Raw genomic sequence first — 26,429 nt, 5'->3', positions numbered from 1 at the left:
AGCTGAATTTCAGTAACAAAGGACAAGCTCATCTTTGAAAGACGTGCATTGCTGTGTTATGGGGTTTAAGAAATATATTTAAATTTTATCATGTTTGGTGAAAAAATATAATAGAGAATATCCCAGAACAAATTCATTTCATACTTAAAATTCAAGAGGTAACAACATAAACATTGGTTTCACTCAAAGAAAACAGGAAAATTTTCCATAAGTCATGATGTGCCCCTGCCAGCCACGCCAGGAGCTCAATTCACGGCCATTTGTGAGGAACTCATTTATAACTGTGCTCCTGGTTCTACTCCACTGGCAAAGGCAGACACCAAAACAAGTAATTACCATAATTATTTTGGTCCAAGATTAAATCCTTTTAGCAAATACACATTTCTTCTGTTCATTGGAGTTTTATTAGCTTTAAACATTTGACTAAAAATTTCGATTACACATATTAATAAACACCATTCTAAGTGGGGTGAGCTGCTAATTTAACATATTCTGACTTCTTCTGGAGTCTTTACTCTTTGTTTTTCTCATCACTGCCTACATTTTCATTTCTCTTCTTTGGGAGACACAGCAAAAAACATACAGAATTTGATTTTAAGCATTTTAAAGAAAAGAAGTACATTTAATTTTTCCCCAGGGCAATTTATTAAAAAAATATTCTAATGGCAAGAAAAATCCAATCTGAAAAACAAAAATTAAACAAACATGGGTGGTGGCCTATGTTATGATGGGGGGTTGTTTTGATTCCTCTAAACGGAGACCAAAAGACATCTCAAGGTCCATATTCATATACAAATATTGGTGGGAGTGGCTCAATCCAAGTCTTTAATGTTTAATGAGGTGTCTCTTTCATTCTTATTAATCAAAATACTTTAAAAAGCTAAAGTGGTTAAACTTAATAATTTTATTAGACTGTAATAGTTGTTTTATTAGCACTTTTCTCCAAGGATTTTTTCTGTCTGGTTATGAGTACTTTGCAATTTTCAGACACTATGATGGATGCTTGTTTTCTATGACAAGAATCTTAACAGCCCTTCTTCAGCACTCAATGTACACCCAATTATGCGTCTGAGCTGGTAACCTTGAATTTATGTTGCCATGGTGACAAACTGGTCATGCATTATGGATTATCATTGAAATTCTACACCCCTACCTAGCATAATGAGAGTTAGGGACTTAATCAAATCAGCCATTCTGTGTGACACAAAGTGAAGAACTAGCTCTTATTGTTCAGCGCCAAGAAAGGAAGAAGGCCTGATGGGGAGGCAGCTGCAGGGCTGCGGCCTGATAGATGGGCCCTATATACATTTGTGAATGTATAGACAGATGGTACTCAATGCTTGGAATTCACACCCCAGGCAGCAGCTGTTCGGATAACCTCCATGGTCTCACCTTGTTGTCATGGAACACTGAACAGAGACTGAGAATGTGCAGGGTACATTGACAATCTGACTGAATTTACACTGCAGGGCATCCTTCTTTTACCGCAAGGCGGCTGGGCCAGGATGAATAAGGGGTGGGTGAAGGAGAGGGAGGGAGGGAGGCCAGCCAGGAGTTCAAGCTCTTGAAATCCCAGAGCCTGGGACCAGAATATCGCCCAGGTCCATTTACAAGAAGCAAGACAGACAGCATTTAAGGGATGGCCTTTGCCTTAGATGAGCCCAGGTGTGCTTTTCCAAAGGCTTCACCTGTCCTCAGATACAGTTGAAGGAAGCTTCTTCTTACCCCACAGGTAATAGCTGTCTTTCTGCTGGTTGCAAAGACAAAATACCAGCTACCCAAGGTCAAAGGTGTGGGCTGGATATCAGAGCAGCGTCTAGCCCAAGAGGGGACGGCACTGAACACACGTGGCTCCTCTCTCCCTAGAACATGGTGAGTATGAACTGGGCAGGAGCAGCCAGGCAGGGCTTGCACCTCGTCTGCAGACTGGCTTCTTCAGTGACCTTTCTGTTAGAAATTATCGGAGGAATGCAATGGTTTCGAAGGACGGTTGCTTTTGAACAGAAACCATCAAGCTTCACAAATCTCGAGGTCCTTGTAGATATTTGTGCAGAACAAAGTCTTATAATTGTGCTGGCTAAGCATCCCCCCCACTTCCTGGCATAACGGACAAGGTTAGGGTCATTAATACTCAGGACGGTGACGTGCCGACAGGCAATCTGGCTGTTCCTTTCTTTCAAGTGAAATTTTCTCTTTGCTTGTTCTGTCGTCCTTTTCCCTTGTTTTCTTCATATCTTCTCAAGCTTGAATTTTAAAACTGTTTGAGCCTCTTGATTTGAAGGCTTCCTCCCCTGCGTGGAGCAAGTCCTTTCTTAAATATTTCATGAGATGTTGGGGGTCTCCCCTGATGCCGTGGTCTGCTCTGACTGCAGAGTAAGCTAAAGTGTCTTATCTGTGAAATAGGCTTTGACCCCATAGAAGGAAATGGCATGGAAGAGCAATTGCCCTGTCTCAGGCTTGTGCTGCATGGGCTATGAAGTATTCCAGTGAGCACCGGGAGACAGACACCCAAAGCCAGTGCTGCCCATATCTGCCACCAATAGGGACATGGCGTTTTAAAGCCTTAAAATCGGGTCAATATTACACATGTAAAAGCTTCCTGGGTTCTGTTATTGACATTGAGGGAATTGGATGCACAGAAAAATTTAAAAATTGATGGATACTTTTTTGTTATTTTCTAAGTGCCATTACAGGCTCTATATTCATAAATATAAAGGCTTAATTTAGATTTTATTTAGGGATGAAGGAATGTCATTAAAGTGGCATTATCTTAAAAACAAAGTACAATGCCATGAAAATTAAATACATAAATGAAAAATACAAGCAGGAAGTCTGACACTACCAAAATGTCTTTTTAAGCATCCTCTTTAAATAAATCTGTCTGGTGTTTGGGGGAGATGTTTATTTCAAATGGTGGAAAGCAACATTAATTGGAATCTTCTGTCTTTGTGCCCCTGCATAAGTAACAGCTTTAATATATTTGTCATAAAAACTATCTTAAGAATTTCCCATTTTACTATAACACTTAGTGAATTTTATTTTTTCTAAGAATACAATAAATGAACACAATGAAATCATCAATCTAAATACCACTTAAGATCCAAATATCTATTTGAAATTTTTGACATAATCAAGCAATATCCCCACATTTTTCTATAAACATATCTTAAATGTCCATAGTGAAAAGTAACATTGCATATTTTCTTAGGAAAATAGTCATAAAATTGTAATATTAGCAAATGTAGATTTTCTAAATAAAACCTATCCATATTTTCTGAAAAATATTTTGAAAGGTTTTTTTGCAATTCTTCAAATATATATTAAACACGATTAATTTATATAGAAAGAATTTACTTAATTCACTTAGAGAAGAACAAGTTAAATATGCAATCAATATAGAAGTAAATGAAGAGGGTAATTTCTAGTAAAGCCAAGATTCACTGATTGCATCTTTTAAAAAATTTTGTATTAGTCCATGTTTGCAGTACAGAATGATTACACTCCTTGCATGGAGTTGGAGCATGGACAGAAAACACCTTCATTCCTTTGGCCATTCTCCTCCTCTTCCCCTTTTCTTCATCCCCTTCCTATGTGAGAAAGATCCATCTCCATAGTTCCTGTCATCTGCCTCTTATTTTGCTCTTTACTTTGGGTTTCTCATATAAGAGAAACCATGTAACATTTAAGCTTGTGTGTCTGATTTCTCTCACTTAACATTGTGGTCTCAAGGTGCATCCATTTTCCTACAAATGACTGGGGTTTATCCTTCCTTGTGGCAGAAGGCATCTTCTCCATTGCAATGATTGAAATATGAAAAATTGGACATTTTTAAGACCCATGGTCCTTTCTTACTAATCTATTACTACCTTACCGAATCATATTCTTCTACTATTCTACTAAAATGTTTAATGAGAATTACCTATTATACTTTCTTTAATTTACTTACAATAATTTTTTATTAAAAATTCAAATTAAGTTTATTTTTAATTCACACATAAAAATATAAAAGTGTGTATATTTGTGGCGTATCATGTGATGTTTGAATCCAAATGGACATTATGTTATGTTGAAGTCAGGGTAGACAAATCTACTTCCTCATATACTTCTTATTTCTGGATAATGCAAATATTCAAAATGCTTTCTTTAACTTTTTGAAATATACACTATGTGATGGTTACTTAGGGTCACTATGTGCCATGGCACACAGCAGAGCTTCTTGCTTCTAGCATCCATCCCTCCCTCCTTCCTACTTCCCCAGCCCCCAGGAACGCTCATTCCTCTCCAGCTTCTAGGAGACAACTGTTTCAGACTTGACATCCGAGTGACATCATGCAGCACTTGCCTCACTGTGTCTGGCTTCTTTCATTTAACATAATGATCTTCAGTTCCAACCATGTTGTCGAAAATGACAGGATTTCATTTTTCGTTATGGCCCAGTAGGATTCCCTTGTGTGCAGCTTCAACATTTTCTTTACCCATTCATTGGTTGATGGGCACTAGGTCATTTTCATTCCTGGGCTGTTGCAAATTGTGCCCCAGTAAACACGGGGCTGCAGATGTCTCTTCCCCTTACTGATTTCATTTCCTTTGGGTGTATACCTAGATTGGAATTGCTTCACTTATATAATAGCTCTCTTTCTGATTTTTCTGAAGAGTCTCCATACTATTTTCTGTAATGGCTGCACTGACTTAAATTTCCACCAACAATGTTCAAGGGCTTCTTTTTCTCTGCTTCCTCTCTAGCACTCACATTTTATCTTTTTGGTAACAGCCATTCTTAGGTGAATGAGCTGCTACCTCATTGTGGTTGAAATGATGTGATTATGAAATAATTTGGGGGCAGGTTTTCATTAGGAAATATGACAATTATACTTGCAGACAAAAATATTTTTGCAGACAGTCTAATTTCTACGTGTGTGTGTGTGTGTGTGTGTGTGTGTGTGCGTGTGTGTGATTTCATCACCTCTCATATAGTGAACCACTTGGACCATTGCTCCTGCTAAAGCAGTCGGCAGAACACAAGCACAGGTTATAGCAATTTTATACTTTATTTATTTATGTTTGTTAAACATGTATTTAGGTGAGAGTAGAATGGCAAAAAATCTTAAAACTGAATATATGAAAACATATTTGCTTGCACTTAGGGGACTTAAAATTTGGAACTATTAAAATGAGAAAAGTGATGTTTCAGAGTTGTGTCGAGTGTCTTGCTACACAGGGGTAAAGCTAGGGAAACAAGATGATGCTGAGACCCTGGGTCGTATCTCCCATGCTCCAGACTCCCCAGGATTGTTACCTAAAGTGACCCCACAGGAGCGACGCTCGACACTCAGCTGCTGGTTCCTAGCAGTTCCTGTGTCGGAGACTTGCAATGTGCCCCTTCTCTTGTTTCATGACTATTGCACGGGGGGTGTCCTAGTCCTGCATCCTAGGAGCTGCGAAGGGAAAAGGAGCCTGCAGCATGGCCCGCCTTCTGCGTAGCCACCTCTAGCCACTCATGCAGGGGTCCAGAAGGTCACCAGGTGCCAGGGCATTGTGTTCTCTGTCTGTTTTAGATGACACCAAGTAGTCTCATAAACGGGCTTCACTGAGGGCGGTTTTGTACTGTTTATCTGTGAAAAGCCAGCAGGAGGAGTCCTGGGCTTCGCCTTGCCCACCCGGGCCAGTGCTGAGGCTGTACCTCCCTTCCTAAAGGTGAGGGCCAAACTCAAATGTCAGATTCAGCCTGGGCTTCTGCCTTCCCCCAGATTTCTCAAGTATTAGTTGTAGCTTGAAGAAGGACGGATCTGCTTCTAGTGTTGTGTGCAGGTTAGAAGTCAGCATCCTTCCCCAGAACAGAACCTGGTGGATCCAGAGATTGGAGGAGGCCTAGGGTGAGAAGGTCCCAAGCTGCACTTGGGCGGTTGGGCCAACCTGGCCTCGGGTATCCCCCTCTCTTCCCTGCTTCCTCATAGCTTCTCCTGGCCCAGAGATCTATCCTGGCCGTACTGCTCCCAGTTCCTTGCAGTTGTGAGGGGAAATCTAAGATGTATGATAGAAACACCCTCACTGGCACCTACACATACTCGAGCCCACACTCAGGTGGTGAGGACGATGGAGGCCAGGAGGCTGGTACCTGTCTCTCTCTTGTCACCTGCCCTGCCTGCATCCTCATGCAGTGCATTAGTCAGCCTTTCTGTTGCTGGGACACAATACCAACACCCACAACTTAAAAAAAGGAGAGGTGCAATTTGGCTCATGGTTTAGGGGATTCAGTCCATGGACAGCTGACTTCAAGGCAGGAACATCATGGTAGAAGAGCAGAGCAGAGGAAAGTTACTCACATTATGGCAGCCAGAAAGCAGATAGGGAAGAGAGGAGCCAGGGAGAGAGAGACACTGTTCCAGGTCACACCCCAGTGACCACTTCCAGTGCAGACCTGCCTCCTAACAGTGCATTCGGACATGAACTCATTCACTGATGAGTCCACCGATGGACTTGCTGCCCCATGATCCATCACCTGCCAAAGATCCCCACCCAACACATTAGACGTTAGGGGACATTCTAGACCTAAACCATGGCACCCAGTTCTTGAGACCATAAGTAGACACACATGTGGTTCTTGAGGCCCAGCTGGCCAAGGCGCCTTAGGAAGGCTTCAGCAGACCATGGCTCATGTCCCGTCACAGCGGTTTCTACTATGTACCCTGCTCCCCTGTCTACACAGTCTGTGCATGTGGGTTTGTGTCAGCATCTGTGTGTGAGATCACAGGTAGAATATGGGAGCAACATATTCTAGGAACTTCTTTTCAAATATCACTTAATCAGCGAGTACTTTTCAAATCAAACTTTAAGGACTTCAGTTTCTAGTAGAAATGTAAGGAAATGCTGCCTGGAGTGGATCATGGCTTATTCCTCCAGGCCAGTCTCCCATTTCTCCCACCAGTCCTTCCTCTTTCTCATGCCCTGTAGGTCTCAGCGGGGCATAAAGAATCTAAAATTCATCCCTACAATGTGAGAAATCACCAGTTTAGTAGAAAAACTGTGGAGTTTGGAGATGGAACAGGAAAAGAAATGGACTCCACCAAATCCCAAGGTCTCTGTGGATCTCAGTTCCTTGGTCTGTAATTTGGGGCAATAAAAGCCCTCTGTGAAAGGTTCAAGAGCAGAAGCAACTCAACTCTTATGAGAACACACATAGGATATGAAAGAAAGGATTAACTATCCACACGAAGTTGTCTGATATCTAAAAAACTACTCCAGAAAAATCGGTGTGGATTTATATTTTGGATGATCAGAAGAATTAATTTCTAGTAAATTTTGGAAGAATAAAATGCATAACAAGAGCAATTTATGAAATATACTCTTTCCTGTGCCCTGTCAGTTTTTCTCCTACACCTTGTGCCCCAACTGAAATATCTCAATGTTTTATAAAAGACAAACTTGGAAACATTCTCAAGTCATAGTTTTGGGCCAAATGAGACTAAAGCATAAGCTATGTTTTCATTCATTTTATTCTTCATGAATCATATGTGGTCAGTGATAATCAGCTTAATTGAAAATTACTATCAAACAGACAAAATACAACTGTAGAATAAGCTGAAATGACAAATTGATTTCTTAGATTACAATTCATTTTCATGTAACATAAAATTCTTTTCGATTCTGGTATTTTGAGAAGTTGGTTCCAGGCTTTGATTTTTTGTTCTCTGATTTTTAATTCAAGGGGTTTCCATTTGCAAACCTATTAGGACATGTTAGTGCTCAGAAATACGTATCTCTATCTATTATCCCATGATGTTTATTTCTAGTAAATATATTTCTGATAGAATGCTATTTTTGTTTTTGATAAATGACAACCAGAAAGTGATAGCCAGATATTCTCAACTCTAAGAAATTTATGAGATATTGTTGAGTTTTTAAAATTTTTACAAATGGCAACATGATTTTAGCCATTGCAGTAATGGTGAATGCAGACAAGATAGACTTATTCACAGACAGGAGGAATAGATATAAAATGCTAAGCCCACTTGACACCTGCTTCTACTTTGCAAATAAATGTTCGTGATTGTATCAATGCACTCTCTTAAACTCAAAAATCAAATGCATTGTTATTTATGATAGCACATTACTTACATTTCTTGAGCTTGTACTCCATGTCAAGAACACATTATCTCTTTCAAATCCCACTACAGATACATTTTCCTCATCCACTTTACAGATGAAGTAATTGAAGCTCAGAAAAGAAAAATAGTTTATTCAAATTCAAAAGAAGTTTATAGTGGAAAGGATGAATGCTTGCTTAATTGTTCATTTGTGATTCCAGATTGCTCCTTGTTGGGAGAAATCGGACTTTCTGAAGACACTGGTCAGTAACTCCGGAGAAGGAGTTTCTGCTATCTAGGGACAGAGACTGAGTCAAACGCACGGACAGAGGGGCCAAGTCACCTGCAAGGCCAGCTGCAGGTCTCTGGAGATGTCCCTCTTGGTTTCAGAACAGCCTCTAGCTCTGGGTCACCTGCCTACTTCTCATGATCCTCTAGGAGTCGAAGAACAGCTCTGAGCTGCAGCGTAGGAGAGAGTTTCTGCAGTTTCCTCCACATGGCCGAGTCTGTCTGGAGCATTGAGAGCACAATCCAGGCAATTGTGCTTTTTCAACAACAGCATTCTTCATGAAAGAGGTAGATATATGTTACCATTTCCCTACAAAAAGCCTGGTTTATTCCTGTCCCCCTTGCATAACTGCACAAAGCATTTCCTTTCACTCCCAAATGATGCTGAAGTGGATAATAAATATTGTGATCAACCGACTCGTAAACATCACCGCACATTGTAGTTAACTTACACTGCCGTTCCCAGTCAAAACACTGTGCAAGATAAAGCAAAAGTTAAGTCCCTACATGCAGAGGTATTATATAAGAGCTTGATCAACTGAATTAATATTATTAATTATACTATTATATTAGTTCTAATATTCTTCATTAAGGCAGCACAGAAACAGCCTTCTTTCTCCCAACACTCATGCAAAGAAGTTGAAACAGCATCTGACTTCTAAGCCTCTTCCACTAGGTGGGGTGTGGGCCACCATTCTCTGATGCTCTGGCTTCCGTGAGTGGCAGCAGGAAATGTCACCACGCCCAGCTGGTTTTCAGCCACACCTGACATGCACTCTCTGAAGCCCTGACATGGAGTAGGTTCAGATATTTTCTCTCTTCAAAGACGTGGGACAGAAATGCTCAGAGCTGCACTCAATCCACAGGAAGTGCAGTTAAGCAAAATAGAAGGAGGAGCACAGCTCTGGTGTAAGGTTGGAAGGTATCAATGGTTGCCTGATTTCTTTAGGGTATGAAAGTGAGTTCCTCTTAAGATGAAACAATACCAGGCTGTCATTCTGGCCTCACCTCAGGGTGATGGCTCAATATCAGCCACTTAGTTTACTGGTTTAGGTAAGGAAAGTGCCGGGGGGTGGGGATATTGTCAACCTCCCTCTCACCTACTATGGTGATACTAACCAGACAATTTAAGCTGCATCATTGTTTCATTAAAAGAAAGGATATTTTTCTTTATAGTATCATTTTATTCTTTTGATTTCTACCAAGTCCTAGGCTGCCATTTTCAGTTCTGCTTTGGAAAGAAGCAAGGACTCTCTGGTATTGCTCTTGTGAAATTAGGGAAGAAAACAAAGGGTGGAGTCAACCACCAAGGGATGAATGTTGAGTAGCATTAGTGGGAAAAGTCAGGAGGTCACAGACTTCCAAGAGAAACACTCATTTGCAATGTACTAGAGGAAAACACATATCAAGATGCAAGAATCACTACACGGTGTGAGTAGGATGAGTAATTGCTATGCAGCACTGGTCAGATTATTCCCATAGCCTTGGAGTGTTTATGGCATTGTCAATTTAAGAAGCAATCACTTTAGGATGCAGAAGCAGGAGGATTACAAGTTCAAGCCAAGCCTGAACAACTTAGTGACTTGGCGAGACCCTGACTTAAAATAAAAATAAGTAAAAGAATAAATAAAAGTGGGCTGAAGATGAAGCTCAGTTCAAAGGGCTTGGGTTCAATCCCCAATATGGCAAAACAAGTAAGTAAATAAATAATGACACAGAGAACTGGAAAGTTTAGGGAGTGGGACAGCAAAGGGAAGAATTGCTGTGAAGCAAAACCCCAAAGCCAGAACTGTGCATTACAGATGGCTTGCTTACTCTCTGTCAGAGAGATGATACAAGGATGACCTAGGAGTGGGCTTTGTGTAACCCACAGTCTCATTTTCAGTGAAGAAACTGGCCCAGTCGAGGAAGAAAAGTGACAAAGTCAAATTGAGTCATGCATGAGTACTTTAATTCAAACCAGCTGAGAGATTTGTTTTTTCTCTCCCCAGATAGGTATGAAGATGCCAGGATGGGGTGGAGGGAATGTGGCACTTTCTTCCCCAAAGACACACATGGGATTGGGTTTTCTGTGCGGTGCTGGGAGGAGGAAGGAGGTCCTCACCTCTCCTATCCAGGTGCATCCTTCCCCAGGGACAGGGGACATCTCCCAGCATGCATCTGTGCTGCTCATGTCTCCACCAGCCAATGGGCTCCCCCACAGCTGACCCCTCTTTACATCCACTGTCCCACCTGACTGCTTCTCTTAGAAGTCCACACACTTGACTTCTATGAGGTACTGAGAAATTGCAGAATTTTTTTCTTTCTGTTTAAATGCTTCCACTTACATCTCACAGGACCTTTGTGTCTCCATGCTATTTTACTGCCATCAAAATATCATTCACCTCAGCAGGTAAAGATGATGTTGGAGCAAATGCATATCCATTTTGCTGCCTCTCCAGACTTCAAAGGGCTTCTGAGGCCTGAAGTCAAGGAGAACAAGCATCCTACAGCATGCAACCTTGAAATGTGATTAAACCTATTCTTCTTCCCATCTGGCTTCCTTGGTGTCTAGGTGAAATCTTCCTCTTTAAGGGACATCTTCCCTGTGACAGTGTTTCAAGTATTTGCTGATAGATACAAGTTATCACCTAGAACTTCAATTGCTACTTTTTAAACATTGGTCTTAAATGCTAGTTTCCAAGGCACTTTTAGATTCTTTGTCTCATTTGACTTCTTTAACAAGTTTTAAAAGTAAGAGGAGCCTCTTATCATCTCTGTTTTGGAAAAGACAAAATTGCAGTAAGAAAGAAGATATGATTGTTACTTCTAGTTAATTTCTCTGAGGACTGTGAAGGGCCTAAAAGAAAGCATCAAGAAAATGATATTGGAACTTTTCCAGATAACCTAACTTCAAGATTAAAGAATGACCACCAAGGCTCATATGTTGCAGCTCCTGATATTTAACATTTCCATCTTTTATCCTTCTGGGATTTACATAGGTTTACACACCTGTTTTGTCTGCCATCGTGGGGCAGAGGTATTAAATAGTAGGTACTGGGATCAGTCGGTGGTTGGGTACATGAAGGTTGGGTATGCAGAAGAAAACAAGTCTTAATGTGCAACCAGTGGGAATTAATTCTCATTGCTAACTGCCAAGGGACCATCCACATTTGCTGACAGCATAGACAAAGAGTTGCCAAGTTGACTTAAAGGTTTATATTCAGGAACCTCCTATACCCAGACCAGAAGCAGGCTGGAGTCCCGGATGTGTGGTGGACCAAAAATGTCACACTGGGTCTCAGCACCTCTGGGTTCCGCAGGAGCTCTTCCCATGAAATGCAGTGTGAAGGACTCTACTAGAGGCATTGTGAGTTTCAGTCCTTCTGGGACCAGCCGATGTTTCAAGCCAGACCTTTTTGCAAAGAAGTCTCTGCAACCCATGACTGAAATCCTGGTAAAATCCATCTTCCCAGGCCCATCAGATCCAAACAACACTGGAGTCTCCAGTTAGCCAATTCTAACACAGGGTTCTCTGTGATGCTTAACTGAGGTGTCAACTAGCCTGGGCTAAGGGATTCCCAGAAAGCTGATAAAACATTATTTCAAGGTGTGTCTCTCAGGGTAGATTTTGGAAGAAACTCACATTTGAATTGGTAGACTGAGTCAGGAAGATCTATCCTCATCGATGTGAGTGGGTATCATCAGTGCACAGAGGGCCTGGTTACAACAAACAGAGGAAAGTTGGATTTTCTCTCTCTGAGCTGGGACATTCATCCCCTCCTGCTCCTGGAGATCAGTGTTCTTGGTTCTCTGGCCTTAGGACTGAAACTCATTTAGACCATGTTTCATGGTTCTCCAGCTTGGAGACCAGGACTGTGTGTGGGACATTCCCATCACAAGCTTCCCCATGTATGTGTACATAGGCATTCCCACTGGTCAGATTTCTCTTGGAGAATCCTGGTTAGGAGCTAGTTCTCTTTAAGGGGGCACAGAGGGGCTTGGGGGCTTACACGCTGCCTTATTAACCACTCTCTGAATGAACATGGTGACAATGTACTACATCTGGGGCAACTTTAATATATCTAACACCCATGTCACACCCCCAGCCAACGAATTCTCCACATCCACGGAACACGGGTTTGGTTTCAGCTTTCCTGTGATCTGAATGGATGGAAAATTTTCAGAAACCCAAACAACAATAAAAGGAAAGAAATGCACCACAATTTTGTTAACACCTTGCAGTGCTAGATGAGAACCAGGACCCTCAAACTTGAGCTCATGAGTGAAGGCCATGGGGGCTGTTGAGAGAGAGATGCATCTGGAACTCAGCCCAGGGTTCCTGGTTCTGTAGGGCTAGATGGTTCCCAAGCAGTGCATTTCTAGCAAGCACCAGAGTGATGATGCCAGTTTACACATTGCATTGGAAGACCCTGTGGACTAGATGACAGACTGTGAAAAAAAAGGCATTGCAAAAACAACCATCGCAACCACACCCAAACTCTGCACCACAGCCTGCGGGCGTTGGACTTCAAAGTTTTCACCTCTATGACTTCCTTCAAATTTCAAACCCCGTGTTCCCCCTGAAAAGATAGGTCTTTGACAAAGAGTTTAGCAAACTCAACAATGCTTTCCCTACTATATTAGTCAACATTCCTGTTGCTGGGACAAAATATCCCACACAACCAATTTAAAGAAAAAGACGTCTATTTTGGTTCATGAGTTTTAGAGAATTCAGTCCATGGTTGGCTGCTCCAAGGCAGAAGCAGCATGGCAGAGGGGCCTGGCAGAGGAAAAGCTGCCCACAGAATGGTGGCCAGAAAGTAGAAAGAGCAGGGAGGAGCTGGGGACAGGACACCCTTCCAGGTCACAGCCCAGTGACCTCCTCCAGCCAGGCCCCACCTCCTACAGCACACTAAGACATGAACTCACCCATGATGGATCCACTGATGAGTATAGACCTTCATGATCCAAACACCTTCCAAAAGTCCCAGCTCTGAACACGGGAGGCTTTGAGGAAACATTCTAGGACTAAGCCATCACACCCAATGTCCTGGGCACTCTGGTTCCTGACTGATTCCCTGGGATTCACCCATCCAAGGGGCAAGCCTTCTTTCTCTTACCTAGAAATTAGGGGGCTTAGGGAGTTTTAGAGAATCAGTCTAACAGCATGGAAAGTTTTTTAAAAGTGGGATTTTACTTGCAGGAAGATGGAGTAATTTCCCTATCTCACCCCATTAAGGAAGGAAAACTGAACCTTTCTGTATATCCAGGAGACCCTGACAGGAAGAAGGAAGAAGGCAAACCAGCAGGGAACAGAGTGAGGACAAGCTTTCTGGGTTTTCTTCTCCAAGACTTGGTGAGGAAGAAGTCAGGGTGCTAGAAATGCCAAAGGGCAGTGATTTTCAGCAGCTCCAACAACAGGGGGTGCCCTTCCCTCCCTGACACTGATTGAACTGTGAGGCAGCCTCGCCTGAAGTCCAGTTTTCCCCCAGGTTCTAGAGAAGCAGAGCTCAGGAGCGACAGCCCAGAGTAGGTGAGAAAGAACTGCGTCCTGTGGGTCAGCTCTGTCATCTTCGGAGTCAGCCACTCCTATTTGTCTACATGATGCGAGCGTGGCTTACTCTAGAGCAGCGTGGAGAAGCCTGGGTCACCACAACTGCATATGGAGAAACATCGCTGGGTTCTGGCCTGGGGGAGGCGGTGGGCATCAAAGTCAGTGTGGTCCACTCTGCGCAATGGCAACTTCAAAAACTCGAGCAATTTTGTCTTTAATTATAAGAACAGGATGAAATAGGTTCTATAAATGTAAAATAAGTGGGTCATCCCTAGAGTACCTGGTTTGGCTCCTAGCACTGCAATTTAGAAGGATCACCCCCAAGACAGTGCAGGGAAGATGAATGAAGTATTAGGACTGAGAAGCCACAGCATATAGGTACTGCAGGCTCCATAGTTCTGCTGAAGAGGGAAAAAATGGTAGGGAAGATTTGATAACTGCCTTCAAGTACTTGCAAGATCCCAGTGTCTCAGAGGGCTTAAATTCATTTTCTGTAACCTCACCAAGAAGATAGACGCCCCATGGATGGAAGATGTAGGAAATTAGATTTGACACAGTATCAGATAGAATTTCTAATGATCAAAAATTTCCATGAGATGAGTAGCTTCCTCGAATTGAATATTCATGGAGGTTATCCCTTTTAGCATATGGGAATGCCATCCTGCCCCGTCACCCCATTACTTAGGGACTGTGTGGCCAGGGCACACTCGCTGATGGAACAAACGGCACCAAAGTGAGTTGTGTGGGTTTGCCCTGTGCGCCTCCCAGGTCTGACGTCCAGCCCTGCCCTCAGGCTCCATAGGCTCCCTTTCCCTTAGAAGAAGCTCTGCAAGGGAGCCCAGGGAAGAAGAGAGCAAGGCAAGGGACTGGTCCCTGCTTCCTCCCTGCAGGCCACTGTGGGCAGCCTCTGTCCTCAACAGAGCACTTCTCTGCTTAAGAGGCGTCTCTGCTTCATACTCCTTGGCTCCTTGTGCCCCCAGGCACTCTGGACAGTGATGGTGCAAGGACCCAGGGCTGTGCCACGGGAGTCCCCTGTACTGTGCCCTTGTCTTAAGCAGTTAGTCTCCTTCGGAAGATGCTCCTTAGTCATTCTACTCTGAATTTTCTCTGTGATTCCATTGGAACGCAGGCTGACAGTCGCACCGAGCAACCACAGTGGAAGTTTATACTATATGTGATTGAAAATATAGTGAATGTTTAAATTTTTAAAAATCATTATAGTGAAAGACACTTTGCTATGAATCCCCTCAGAATCCTTCCCTTGCTTCAAACACACTTATCCCATTGCTCTTGCCACTTTCTGCAGCAGCTCTAGAGTCCTCTTTCCTGAGGGTCGTTAGCTGCACTGTCCTGGCTGCCTCAATGTCCTGAATAGATTCAAAACGTCTGCCTTTCATGGTCATTTTGGCTTTGGGGAAGAGCCAGAAGTCACACGGTGCCAGGGCCAGTGACTAAGGTGGAGGAGGACACTCAAGTTTTTATGAGCTGCCTTTGTGTTGGATGGCGCTTGGCAGCAGCAGTCACTGTATTTTGGATCACACTTCATAAAGACCCTCAGGAAAGAGGACTCCATCCAGAAAGTGGCAAGGACAATGGGATGAGTATGTTTGAAGGGGTAGGGGGAGGCAGTGGTATTTTGATGGAAATTTATGGCAACGTGTTTTTTACTGTAATAAATTATTTTTAATTTAAACATTCACTGTATATTGTGATCACATCTTGTATCCCACAGGAGTCCAAGGTGGGTGCGCCTGCCATTTCATCATCTAGGGTGACACCCAACATGGGTGTACTCTGGGGCGAGGCCATTGCAGTGGGCCAGAAGTGACAACCGAGGGTGTCAACATTAGTGTGTTGTCCTCTCTGATCTGGGCCTGGAAGGACCACCCCGTACTCACCCCCTCACCTGCGTCTCGTCCACGTGGCCTTGCATAGTGACAGAAGCACAAGTGGAGGCTTCTGGGTGCTCAGAAAGGAGAGGACGCTGACTTTGGTGGGGGATTCATTGGCAGTGACCATAAGATGGAAGCCACTGGTTACTTCCACCTGTTTCCAGCAGCAAATGGACTCCAGTGGGGACCTGTTCAGGTCAGACGTGTGCCTCTGTTACCTGCACCTACCTGTACACAGCTAAAGTCTGGAGTCTCCTACTGTTGTGTCCAAGTGCCATAGAGTAATTGGCAGTGCTGTAGAAAGTAGAAACCATATATGGGTGAGGCCTTGTGGGTTTGCAAGAAGGGAGGGACATAGGAATTGTTTTTATTTCTCCCCCGAGTAATTCATCCCTGGATTTGTATGGGCCAGGGGTTTTCCATAAGACAGGAGCGAAGCCAGTGTCCAAACAAGTTAGTCCACAACAGACAGGTTTCAGGACCTGGGGGAAATCTCAAAATGACATTGCATAATATAACATGAGGGCTATAAGAAAAAATGAAAGGTTAATGAGAATGACCCTGATGTAGGGGCCATATCAAGGTGGAACTTAAACGGTATTTCAGCACAGAGAGTGGGAGCTGCTTAGAAACTTCCTTCCTACAGAGCCACCCAGACGTCGAGAGGCTTCCTGGGCTCTGCTTCAGCTCTGCCCAGGTCTTCTCTAGGAAATGTTGCTCTGCATCTCACCCAGGGGCCACGATCTCCTGAGGCTGGGGGCAGGCTGGGCACATGGCAAGAAAGAGGAGGGCACCCAGAAATCTATCAGTGAGCCACACTTCTTGAGGAGTCTGAAAAGAAGTCGAATGTTTCCCTGGAGGGTTTTCTTCCCAGAGAGGGTGTGGAGGGAGGGAGAAGTCAAGTTCCTTCTGCAAGTGATTCCAGGGTTCCAGCCCTGAAACTGGAGCTGGGCTGTCCAGCTGTCACTTTCTCCTCGAGTGTCCCCATTAGGGCTGAATCCCATGAGGGAGCGGGGCCTAGGCTAATACAGCTGGGATTTAATTAGCTGGTGCTGCACCCCTAAATGACTGGGTACAAGAACAATCATCAGGCCACACTTGCCACATGGGCTAGCTGCGTGCCCTGCTCATATTTTACTTTTACAATCTGTTGAAATATGAAGGATTTTTGTTCATTGACTTCATAAAAGTGATAGGAATTGAAAGGAACCAGATACAAAATTTAAGAGTAAGTAAGACATGCACATATTTAGAACAGAAATGATTTTATATCCCTGTTTCCCTTTGGGTAATAACTTTGTAGGTGTAGAAATAATACCAACATGAGGTAAAAGCAGTAAATAATTTATGATTGAATGCAAAACATGATTTTCACTTATGTTGCATATTTAGTTAGGTAGTTAGGCTATGCCCAGCTTTAGGGGGTGCAGAAATTCTACATATAAAAACTTATCTAAAGGACTCTAAAGAAGAATTCATCTAAAGAAGGATGGGATGAGTGTATTCTCAGATTTTGTGTCTGATTAAAGCCAAAATATCGCATAGTTTTTCTTATGTAAGAAACCCAAAATAGGGAGTGGCTAGTGGGGCAATTGATAACGCATCTGACTACAGATCGGAAGAAACTCAAAATATAATAAAGAGCAAAATAAAAAGATAATAGGATAAATCCAGGGCTGGGGATGTACCTCAGTGGCATATCACCTGCCTGGTACGCGCAAGGTCCTGAATTTGATCCTCAGTACTAAAAAATATAGGAAAAAATCCATGGCTTATTTTGCCAAGACTGTGACAGACTGTATTCAAGTTAGTAGCTTTGAAGTCAACCTCAGATGTTTAAATGCACCCTATAAGCAGCCCAGGGTGGGGCTCTGTATGCTGCTCTGCTCTCCCCCTCTTTGTTTCTCGGCCCCTTAAGTTTCATCTGAGAAATCACCTGACCACACTTGTTTACACACAGCATGTGCGAGTTCTACTTTCTGCACGTCTACAGAGTTGTACAACTTTTGAATGTGTCTCTCTTCCCGTTCATTTGTAACCTCCCAGAAAGCATGAGATGAATCCATTCATTTTTGATCCTTCAAATTTTATGAAATATCTGGAACATGATCCATGCTAAGTAGGCTCATTAAACAAGGAATGGAAAGAATGAGTGACAAAACAATACGGATAGAGTGAGTTGAGTGTTTTAGGGGAGTTATACCTGAGATCTAATATACATAAGCACAAGAAGTGGAGTTTTCACCCTGAGAACTTTAATAGTTCCACTGATTTAAGGGCTGGGGATGTAGCTCAGTGGCACTGTGCTTGCCTGGCAAGCACAAGGTCCTGAGTTCAATTCCTAGTACTGGAAAAAAAAGACAGTAACATTTTAAGGCTGACTTCTCTACATATATGTATACATTTTGGTATCAAATTGGATTTTCTGTGTACTGTATTTGTATATTTTGTTGAGTAGGACCAACCTTGCCTCTAAAAAGTGATGGTATATGTATGGTTTGTAAAATATTAATACCTGCTTAATGCAAATAAATAGTTTGATTTTGCATAAAAATGAGCTGTACAAAAACAGAGAATATCTAGATAACAATACAGGAGGAAAACTTCCATCTTGGATGAAAGAGTGACCAAGAGAATAGAAGAATAAGTTGACTCTAGGAAAAGGGAAAGGAGGGGGGGCTAAGACCATATGAGGCTAAACGTAAGAGCTGTAAAAATTGGCGGAGTCCAGCTGGGAAGGAGAAGAAATGGGATTCGCATTCTAAGCCACCATCCCAACGACCTCATGGCTGGCTTCCCGACTGTGTCCTTGCATGCATCACATGGTGTCTCAGCATGGAAGCAGGAGGTTCATGCCATATGATGTTGCTCCTCTTCCTCCGCGGGTTGCATCTCCCCCGAGCACAAGCACATGGGATTGTGCGTGGCCCCTCCAGCTCTGCCAACCCCTGCCCCACACTGGTTCCCCGAGCACGAGAGCACCAGCCTTGTGCACTCGGCTCCACCCTCACGGGCTCCTTTCCATCCTGGTTCAGTGCACCTGAGGCAGAGAACCGAATTGTGCACAGGGACAACCTTGAAGTCAAGCTGGAGAAGTTAAAGCCACGCTTTCCAGTGAGCCCTAGACGAGGGGTCCTTGCTTGCCTGCACCACTCAGCAGGCACTGGCAATGGCAGGCTGGGGTTCCGCACCATGGTCCTCAGCGCCGAGAGCTTCACCTTCTTCCCCACACAAACCCATCCCAAATCTAGCAGAAGGAACAATCTCTGAGTTGTTCCGTTACTGGCATCCGCATCAAACTTATCACTTCCCTTCTTCGGGTCTCTCTGGATTTTTCCACTGTGTGCAAAAAGTTAAAAATAAACCAAAAAAGGAGAAGAACGGAGAACATTACTGTGATCCAGGATGAAGCCGAGAAGACCCTCCTGAGTATTCTTCTGCAGCTCACGGTGGGAAAATGCCAGGCTTTCTCCAAATCCTGCCCGAGTCTGGGTCATTGCATACTGCTTTGCCGAGTAAGAAGGAAGCAAGAGAGAGACAGTGCTCTGTTATTTGATGTTTCCCTCATTGCTAATGTGAAATTGAAGTCAGAGCTTCTCTGAAATGGAGTTTAAGGAAGACATATTCAACTCTGAAGGTCACTGAGGATGATGATTCGTTTTGTAACTATGGTACAATCATCTATTTGGCTTTTTCTTGGAAGCTTCTCTCCTCCTCCTCTGGCTGCATAGAGCCCTGCCTCCCCATCAGCCCAGCTCTCTTTGAGCCACATTGGCAGGGACACCCTCAGTTCACTTATTTCCTTCCATCCTGCAGCGAGGTCAAGGAAGCATTGGCATCTGTGCCTGAGCCAGATTTCCCATCTGTAATTTCATAGGAAAAGTGAATCATCTCATGGGGTCTTCCCTGCAGCAAGCATTGGTGCTGAAGTGGAGGGAAACTTGCCGGTGTGCTCAGCACTGGCATCAAACAGAAAGCCCTTCCCGAATGAGCAGGAACATCACACTCACTGGGTGCCAGCCACAGTGCTGCTCTTCCTCCCTGAATCTCAGGGGGAACCTCAGGCACCCCCTAGGCACTGTCTTCTCTCTCACTGTGCATTGGCAGCAAAACAGCAGAGTTTGAAGACCAACTGCTGAACACGAAGCGCTCCTATGATCCTATGATAAGGGTCTATTATGCAGACTCGTGAACTGCTTTAAAAAAGCAATCATTTACCAAGAGTTGCAGTCCTGTGAGCTCTGTGATGGAGCCTGCAATCTGTCTTCATGGTCTCCTATAGCAAGTGAGCTCCCTTTGGAATGTCTACACAGGCAACTGCACAGTTTTAACTGGGTACATGCTCATCTGAGGAAATTACTTTCAATACTTTTTTTTTTTTAAATTTGCTTCTAAAGCCCTGTTAGTTTCCTGTACAGTTATATGGGATTTTTTTTATTTTACAGTTCAGCTATTCCTTCAGAACATTTTATGTATTTACAAGTTCTTTTGTGATTATGTGCATATTGAGTTTTACAAGACAGTAATGGTCAACATTGGCATTTTTGTACTTGGAGTTTTGAAGCAGCGTATTGCTATGTACTTCAGGCTGGCCTTGTGTTCAAGGTGATCCTTCTGCCTCAGCTTTCTGAGTGCTTGGGTTACAGGCGTACATCACCATACTGGGATCTAAACATTGATTTTTGTCTTTGTACACTTATTTGAAGACCTAGCCAGGAATAGAAGCTAGAGAAGTGGGAGAAACCTCCTTATTGAAGACATCCTCACAGTGTTCCTAGATTTGAGTTGGACTTAGAGGAAACCTATCTCAATTTGAGTTGGGCTTGATTTTACCATTTTTTGGAGTAATAATGAACATATTACAGATACCTAGCTCCCATCCCATGATTTCTTTCTCAGGGTTGCAGGGATCCCTAAGCACGGCCTCAAACTGAAGCTGAGATTGTTTCCCGCCAATGTCCATCGTGTCAGACTCACTAAGCAAGAGGTGAGGTCAGCCCTGATGACTTCCTGAAACTGATCCTCTCCACGACAGAGGAAAATGCCACAGGCTGGATTTCACCCCGTGGTTATTTTGGATCCACACTACAAAAGTGTATTCTAGGTGTCTGGGATGTAAAGTGCACAACATCTCTGCTGGCAGGAAGTTTATGTTCAACACAGAGAGAAAAGCAACAGAATGATGTGGACGAGCAGCACACAACTTGCTGAAAGCTGGAAAGTGCTAAGAAAACCAGAATGAATGTGTGGGCCGTGTGGAGCAGCATGTCTTAGAGGCCATATGCACAGTGCCATAGACATAGACAGTGAATGTTTACATCCATTACAGTGAAAGACATTGCCATGAATCCCCTCCGAATCCTCCCTCTCACTTAGAACACACTCATCCCATCGTCCTCGCTGCTTCCTGCAGCCGCTCTGGTGTCCTCTTTCCTGACTGAGGGTCTTTAGCTGCACTGTTCTGGCTGCCTCGATGTCCTGAATGGATTCATCATCATTTTGACTTTGGGGAAGAGCCAGAGGTCACATGATGACTGAGGTGGATGAGGACCCAGCATTGTGTTTTTACCAGCCTGTCTTTCTATTAGATGGCGCTCAGCAGCAGCAGCCACCATATTTGTGATCACACTCATAAAGACCCTCAAGAAAGAGGACTCCAGAGCTGCTGCAGGAAGAAGCAAGAATGATAGGATGAGTGTATTCAAAGCAAGAGGAAGGATTTTGAGGAGGATTCATGGCATTGTGTTTTTCACTATAATTATTTTTTTTTTAATTTATACTTTCTCAATATTATTCAATCGCCTACTGTATAAACCAACATTTTATGATTGTTTTTAAACACTTAATTTTAGTAAATTTTAAAAGTTTTCAAATATGCGTGTAGAAGCTTTGTTGTTTTCTACTTTTGTAGAGATTTGTTTAAAGGTTGCAGAAGGAAGCTTCTTTTGTTCTTGGGAGCACAGCGTTGCCTCTCCACAGCCCTGAGTCCTGACAGTGGGCTGAGGGGCAGGTGAGTGGGGTGAGGGCTCTCCTGGGGAAGCTCCTGCACTGGGCGCAGCCACACTCTGCCCATGGGGCTGCTCCACTCACAGCCAGCAGGAGGCAGAAGCTGCTGTTCCCTCATGGAGCAGCTTGGAGCAGATGGAAGGTGACAGCTGGGCCGTAGGGCTCCCTGTGGATGCCGAGGGAAGGAGCCTTGGTGGTGAAGGCTGCAGTGATCAAAGGGGAAGGAAATGCAGTGCAGACCACCGTGAGAGGCTCTGCAGGACCCCAGCCCTGGCAGTGCCACTCACACAGGGTCCTATAGGCACGAGGAGGCAGTAAAGGACTCCAGGTGCCAAAGACAAAGTTCTGTTTCCAAATTCAAATGCATTCTTATGCCAACAAAAGAAAACGAAAAAAAGAAGTAGTAGTTTTTCACACTGGGTATTGAACCCATGGCTTTCACACTGAGCTACAGCCCTCCCCCCTTTTTTCTTTTTAAAACAAGATCTTGCTAAGTTTCTAAGTTGTCCAGGTTGGGTTTGAACTTGTGATCCTTCTGCCTTAGCCTCCCAGATTGCTAGGATTACAGGAGTGCCCCTAAACCTTACAAAGAGGTAAAATTTGAAATAGAACACAGCAAGAACCTGGACTTGGTCTAGAAGCCATGAATGTGACCCTGGGTGTCCCTGGGGGTTACCATACCCAGCATTAGTCCCAGACCCTCTGATTTACGTGTCAAATAACTCTCTGGGGGCTCAGCATGTTCATCATCAAAATTAAGGTATTAGCCCTCGTTCTACTGTCAGACCTAAGGAGAGGGCCAGATAAAGCAGGAAGTCTGAACCTGTTTCACAAAGCAGAAAGTGCTATGATACAGGAAGAATTTTAGCTATTTGTTTCTCTCTACACTGGGGTGAGCTCAATCCTCCTGGTTTTCTGTGTGCTTGTTTGTTTTTCTTAATGGTAAAAATGTGTTCTTGTACAAAAAAGTCACGGTAAAGAAAGAATAATGTGCCTATAACATCCGGTTTGGTTTCTTTCAACCTACTCAGTTTTTATTTCACACGATATAGTGAAGGAAAACAGGAATCAGATCTGTTTCAAATTCCATTTGACCACAATGAGTGTCCAGTGTCATAGTGGACCAAATCAGTTGCTGTCCTTCTACGCATCCTCCTGATCTAACTAAATGTCACGATCACCCTGAGACCCTCTGCCTACCTCTCAACTTCCTCACCTTACTTATCTGTGAAACTTCCTCTCTGCCATCACTGAGGTGTGTGCCCCTCATTATTCCTGTACATTTTTGCTAGTGTTGAATCATTAGCCTATACTTAGTCTTCCTTGCTGTTATGGCTTGTGTCTAGATGTCCCCCTAAACCTCGTGCTTTCTCAGAGGTGGCTGAATCCAAGTGTGTGATTGATTCCTGGTGAGGCTAGGCCTGAGGGCACTAGGGTTAAGGGTGAGAGTGCTATCTGCCCTAAGGAGTCTGGATAAGATAAAAGGAGCAGAAAGATACTGTTAAGGTCCCTTGTTGCTTCTGCTGTCTTCTGCTGCCATGAACTGTTGCTCCTCTGCCATATGCCACCCTGCCTTGGAGCCAGCCAATTGTGGACTGAAATCTCTATGAACTGTAAGCTAAATAAACCTTTCCACCTTTAACTTTGAGTGTCAGGTATTTTGTCTCAGCAATGAGATAAAGGAACTAACACACTTACCTTCCTTCTTTCTTGATGTTCACTTTGGGTTCTAAATTAAACTCCACCTTACTTGCTTCTGTCCACGTGTCTCCCATTTGAACTTAATTGCTCTTGCCTCTCTTGGGCATGGCCTTTACCTACCTTACTTAGTTCTTCTGTCCATTGCACAAGCGCTTGTTTATATATTTATGTTTCCTGCTCAGTGACAGCTATTAAAGCTCAAGAACCTGCTGTACCCATCCCTATATCCCCATCACTAATTATGCTCCCACAGTCAGTACCACATGACTGATATGACCTCCATCGGTCCTTTCCCTGTCTGCTGCGGCCACAAGACCACTGCAGCTTCTACCATCTCCACCCCCTTCCCCACTTGTCCAGATCCCCATTCCGTTCATTACAATTCATGCTGATAGATTTTGAGAAAACAAATTGAGTGTAACGGTTGTCTGAAAAATTTCCCTAACATGAGATTTTGCTAGATGAGCTAGATAATAACCATTTTCATACAAATGTAATGACCATTTGTGGATTTTCTGAAATTCTGGCTTCTCTTACCAGGATTAGTAAAAAATTCATCCAATAGCCATATGTTTCACATAGATGATCATAAACTCAAAAATCGTGTGCTTATACAGATACAGACTAAGCATAGAAGGGAAAAACAATGTTTAGTCAGTGGTCTGGGTCGTGCAGATTTTTTTTTTTCTTTACGACAAAATGGTTCAATTTACTGCTGGAAAATTTTACTTTCTCCTTTCCTCTTAACAAGGACTCTCTAAGATTGGGTGGAGGGGGCAGGCATCAGACTGTGCATTCCCACATGTGCACAGCCTTGCGGGGGTACCCTCGTGTGGCAGCTGCCCATCGCCACCTGGCAGCTTCTTATAGGAAAGGTTAACGCCAGACCAGAACCCCGCTGAGCACTTCCACCCGAGAGCCCCTAAGTGCATTACCTCATCCTGTCTGTGAATCAGCATCATTAGGTCAGGATGAGGTCATGTTTAAAGGAAGATTTCAAAGAAACCAGGTTCTGGGAAGGGGTTAGAAAGAGGGAGACCCCTGCTAATGACACTTAGCATTGATTCCAAACTTTGGACTTGGGGAGAGATGCGGAAGGCTCTTGTGGTGCTTTGTCCATTTTAAATCATGGGATTTGCATGACAATTGAATCAAAGTCATTATCAGATCAAAACCGGGGAGCATGGGAGGGTTGTAAGGGACAGATTTGGAGGGGAGCAGGAACAGCCCCAGGTAACAAATTTCACAGACACCACCCCCCTGAAAAATTTCTTCAATGATGTAATAAAACGAGACTTCCAGCACTGCTGAATCTTACAACATTTTTAATTTATGTATTTGACATCTAACAGATCTTGAAAGATTGATTTTATCATAACTGTATTGCAAATATTCCTCAGAAGACCTGCCTTAGATAATTTCTCCACATTAGTCAATATTTATCAGATTACAATGATCCCAAGACTGCTGGCCTGACTTATTTCCTTTTTTTTTTTCTTTTCCCTCATTGCCAGAAAAAGCATCTTTCTTCTCACATTGTATACCTGTGACTTCTTGTTAAGAAACTATCAGTTTGAAGATAAACAGGGATTTCTGCTGTCTGCAGAGAAGTCAGAAAAGAGGTAGCTATTTCCAGAATTCACTAACTAGAAACTGAGATGTTAATATTTACACCTCACATGACTCCCAAGATATGTCTTGGCTGCCCAGTATCTTTCTCTAGCATTTCTGCCTAATCTCTGTTTCTCTGTGTTAAGTCAGATCACTGTTCAGAACTAATGTCTCTCTCCTTAAGCCAGATTAGCACGCATCTAATGGCTCCTTTTTTCTCTGTCACCAGTGTCTTTAAAGGGGAGACAGACATAAGAGTTATCAGGCATTACTTAAACTAGTGGGTGAAAGACGGGCTGAACTATTTCTCCCCCTCCTCCTCCTCTTAGTCCTCCTCCTCCTCCATTCAGATATAATTTAACAGGAATTTCATACATTTAGGAACTCTGTGATGCTAGGAAAGTTCAATTCCTTTGCATCCAACTCTGAGGAGCGGCTCTGACCCAGGACTTCCCGGTAAGTAGCCTTCCTACATTGCTGCTTAAGCATCACTCAACCTACTTCATTTAGGAACAGGATATATTAGGAACACACTCTTTCCCAGTTGAAATTTAAACCTTGGTGTCCCTGGCCACCACTGGTAAGAATTACCAGCATGCTCCTCCCTGTTTTGCATGAATCTTCATGCATCTTGAGCTTTTTGATCTTAAAGTAACTTGGTGGGAACAAAACTGGTTTAACACTCTAATTTAGATCTCAACCCTAAAGTGAATTGTTCCTGGGGATGGGCAGTGACAAGTGGCATGATGATATGTGGTATTAAGATGGCGCATGGGATTTTCCTTTCGAGATAATTCAGTCACCGCCTGGTCATCATTGTCCCTGAGACCAGAACCTTATCTTCTACTCGTGGTTTGCATGTCAACCCCTGGTGCTCACTGGGGACTTCACTGGCTCCTGGGACTCCCCACTCAGCTCCTTGACATAATTTTCTCCTCCTCTATGTACATTTTTAAAAGCCACTGCTAAAGGTGGAAATTGCAATCATTTTGGCTTTTAGGTCCCTTTTGAGATAAGGGAAGATTTTACACAGAGCCTGGCATTAAGGGGTAAACAGGGAGGGGACACTGGCTCTCTTTCTCTACACCCTGAGGCTGATCTACTTCCAAACCCAATAGGTGTCCAGGTACAGATCCACTTGTCTTTTTGACTTTCTCTCTCTCTCTCCCCCCCCCTCCTTCCTTCCTTCCTTCCTCCTCCTCTATCTTCTTTTTTGTGGTGGTACTGGGCATTGAACCCAGTGCTTTTGCACTGAGCTACATGCCCACCTCTTTAAAATTTTTATTTTGAGACACTGTCCGACTAAGCTGC

Source organism: Heterocephalus glaber, unplaced genomic scaffold, assembly GCF_053883595.1.
Source record: "Heterocephalus glaber isolate CG9 unplaced genomic scaffold, H.glaber_assembly_v1.0 deba00001724, whole genome shotgun sequence".
NCBI classification, from domain to species: domain Eukaryota; kingdom Metazoa; phylum Chordata; class Mammalia; order Rodentia; family Bathyergidae; genus Heterocephalus; species Heterocephalus glaber.
This window is presented reverse-complemented; position numbering follows the sequence as displayed.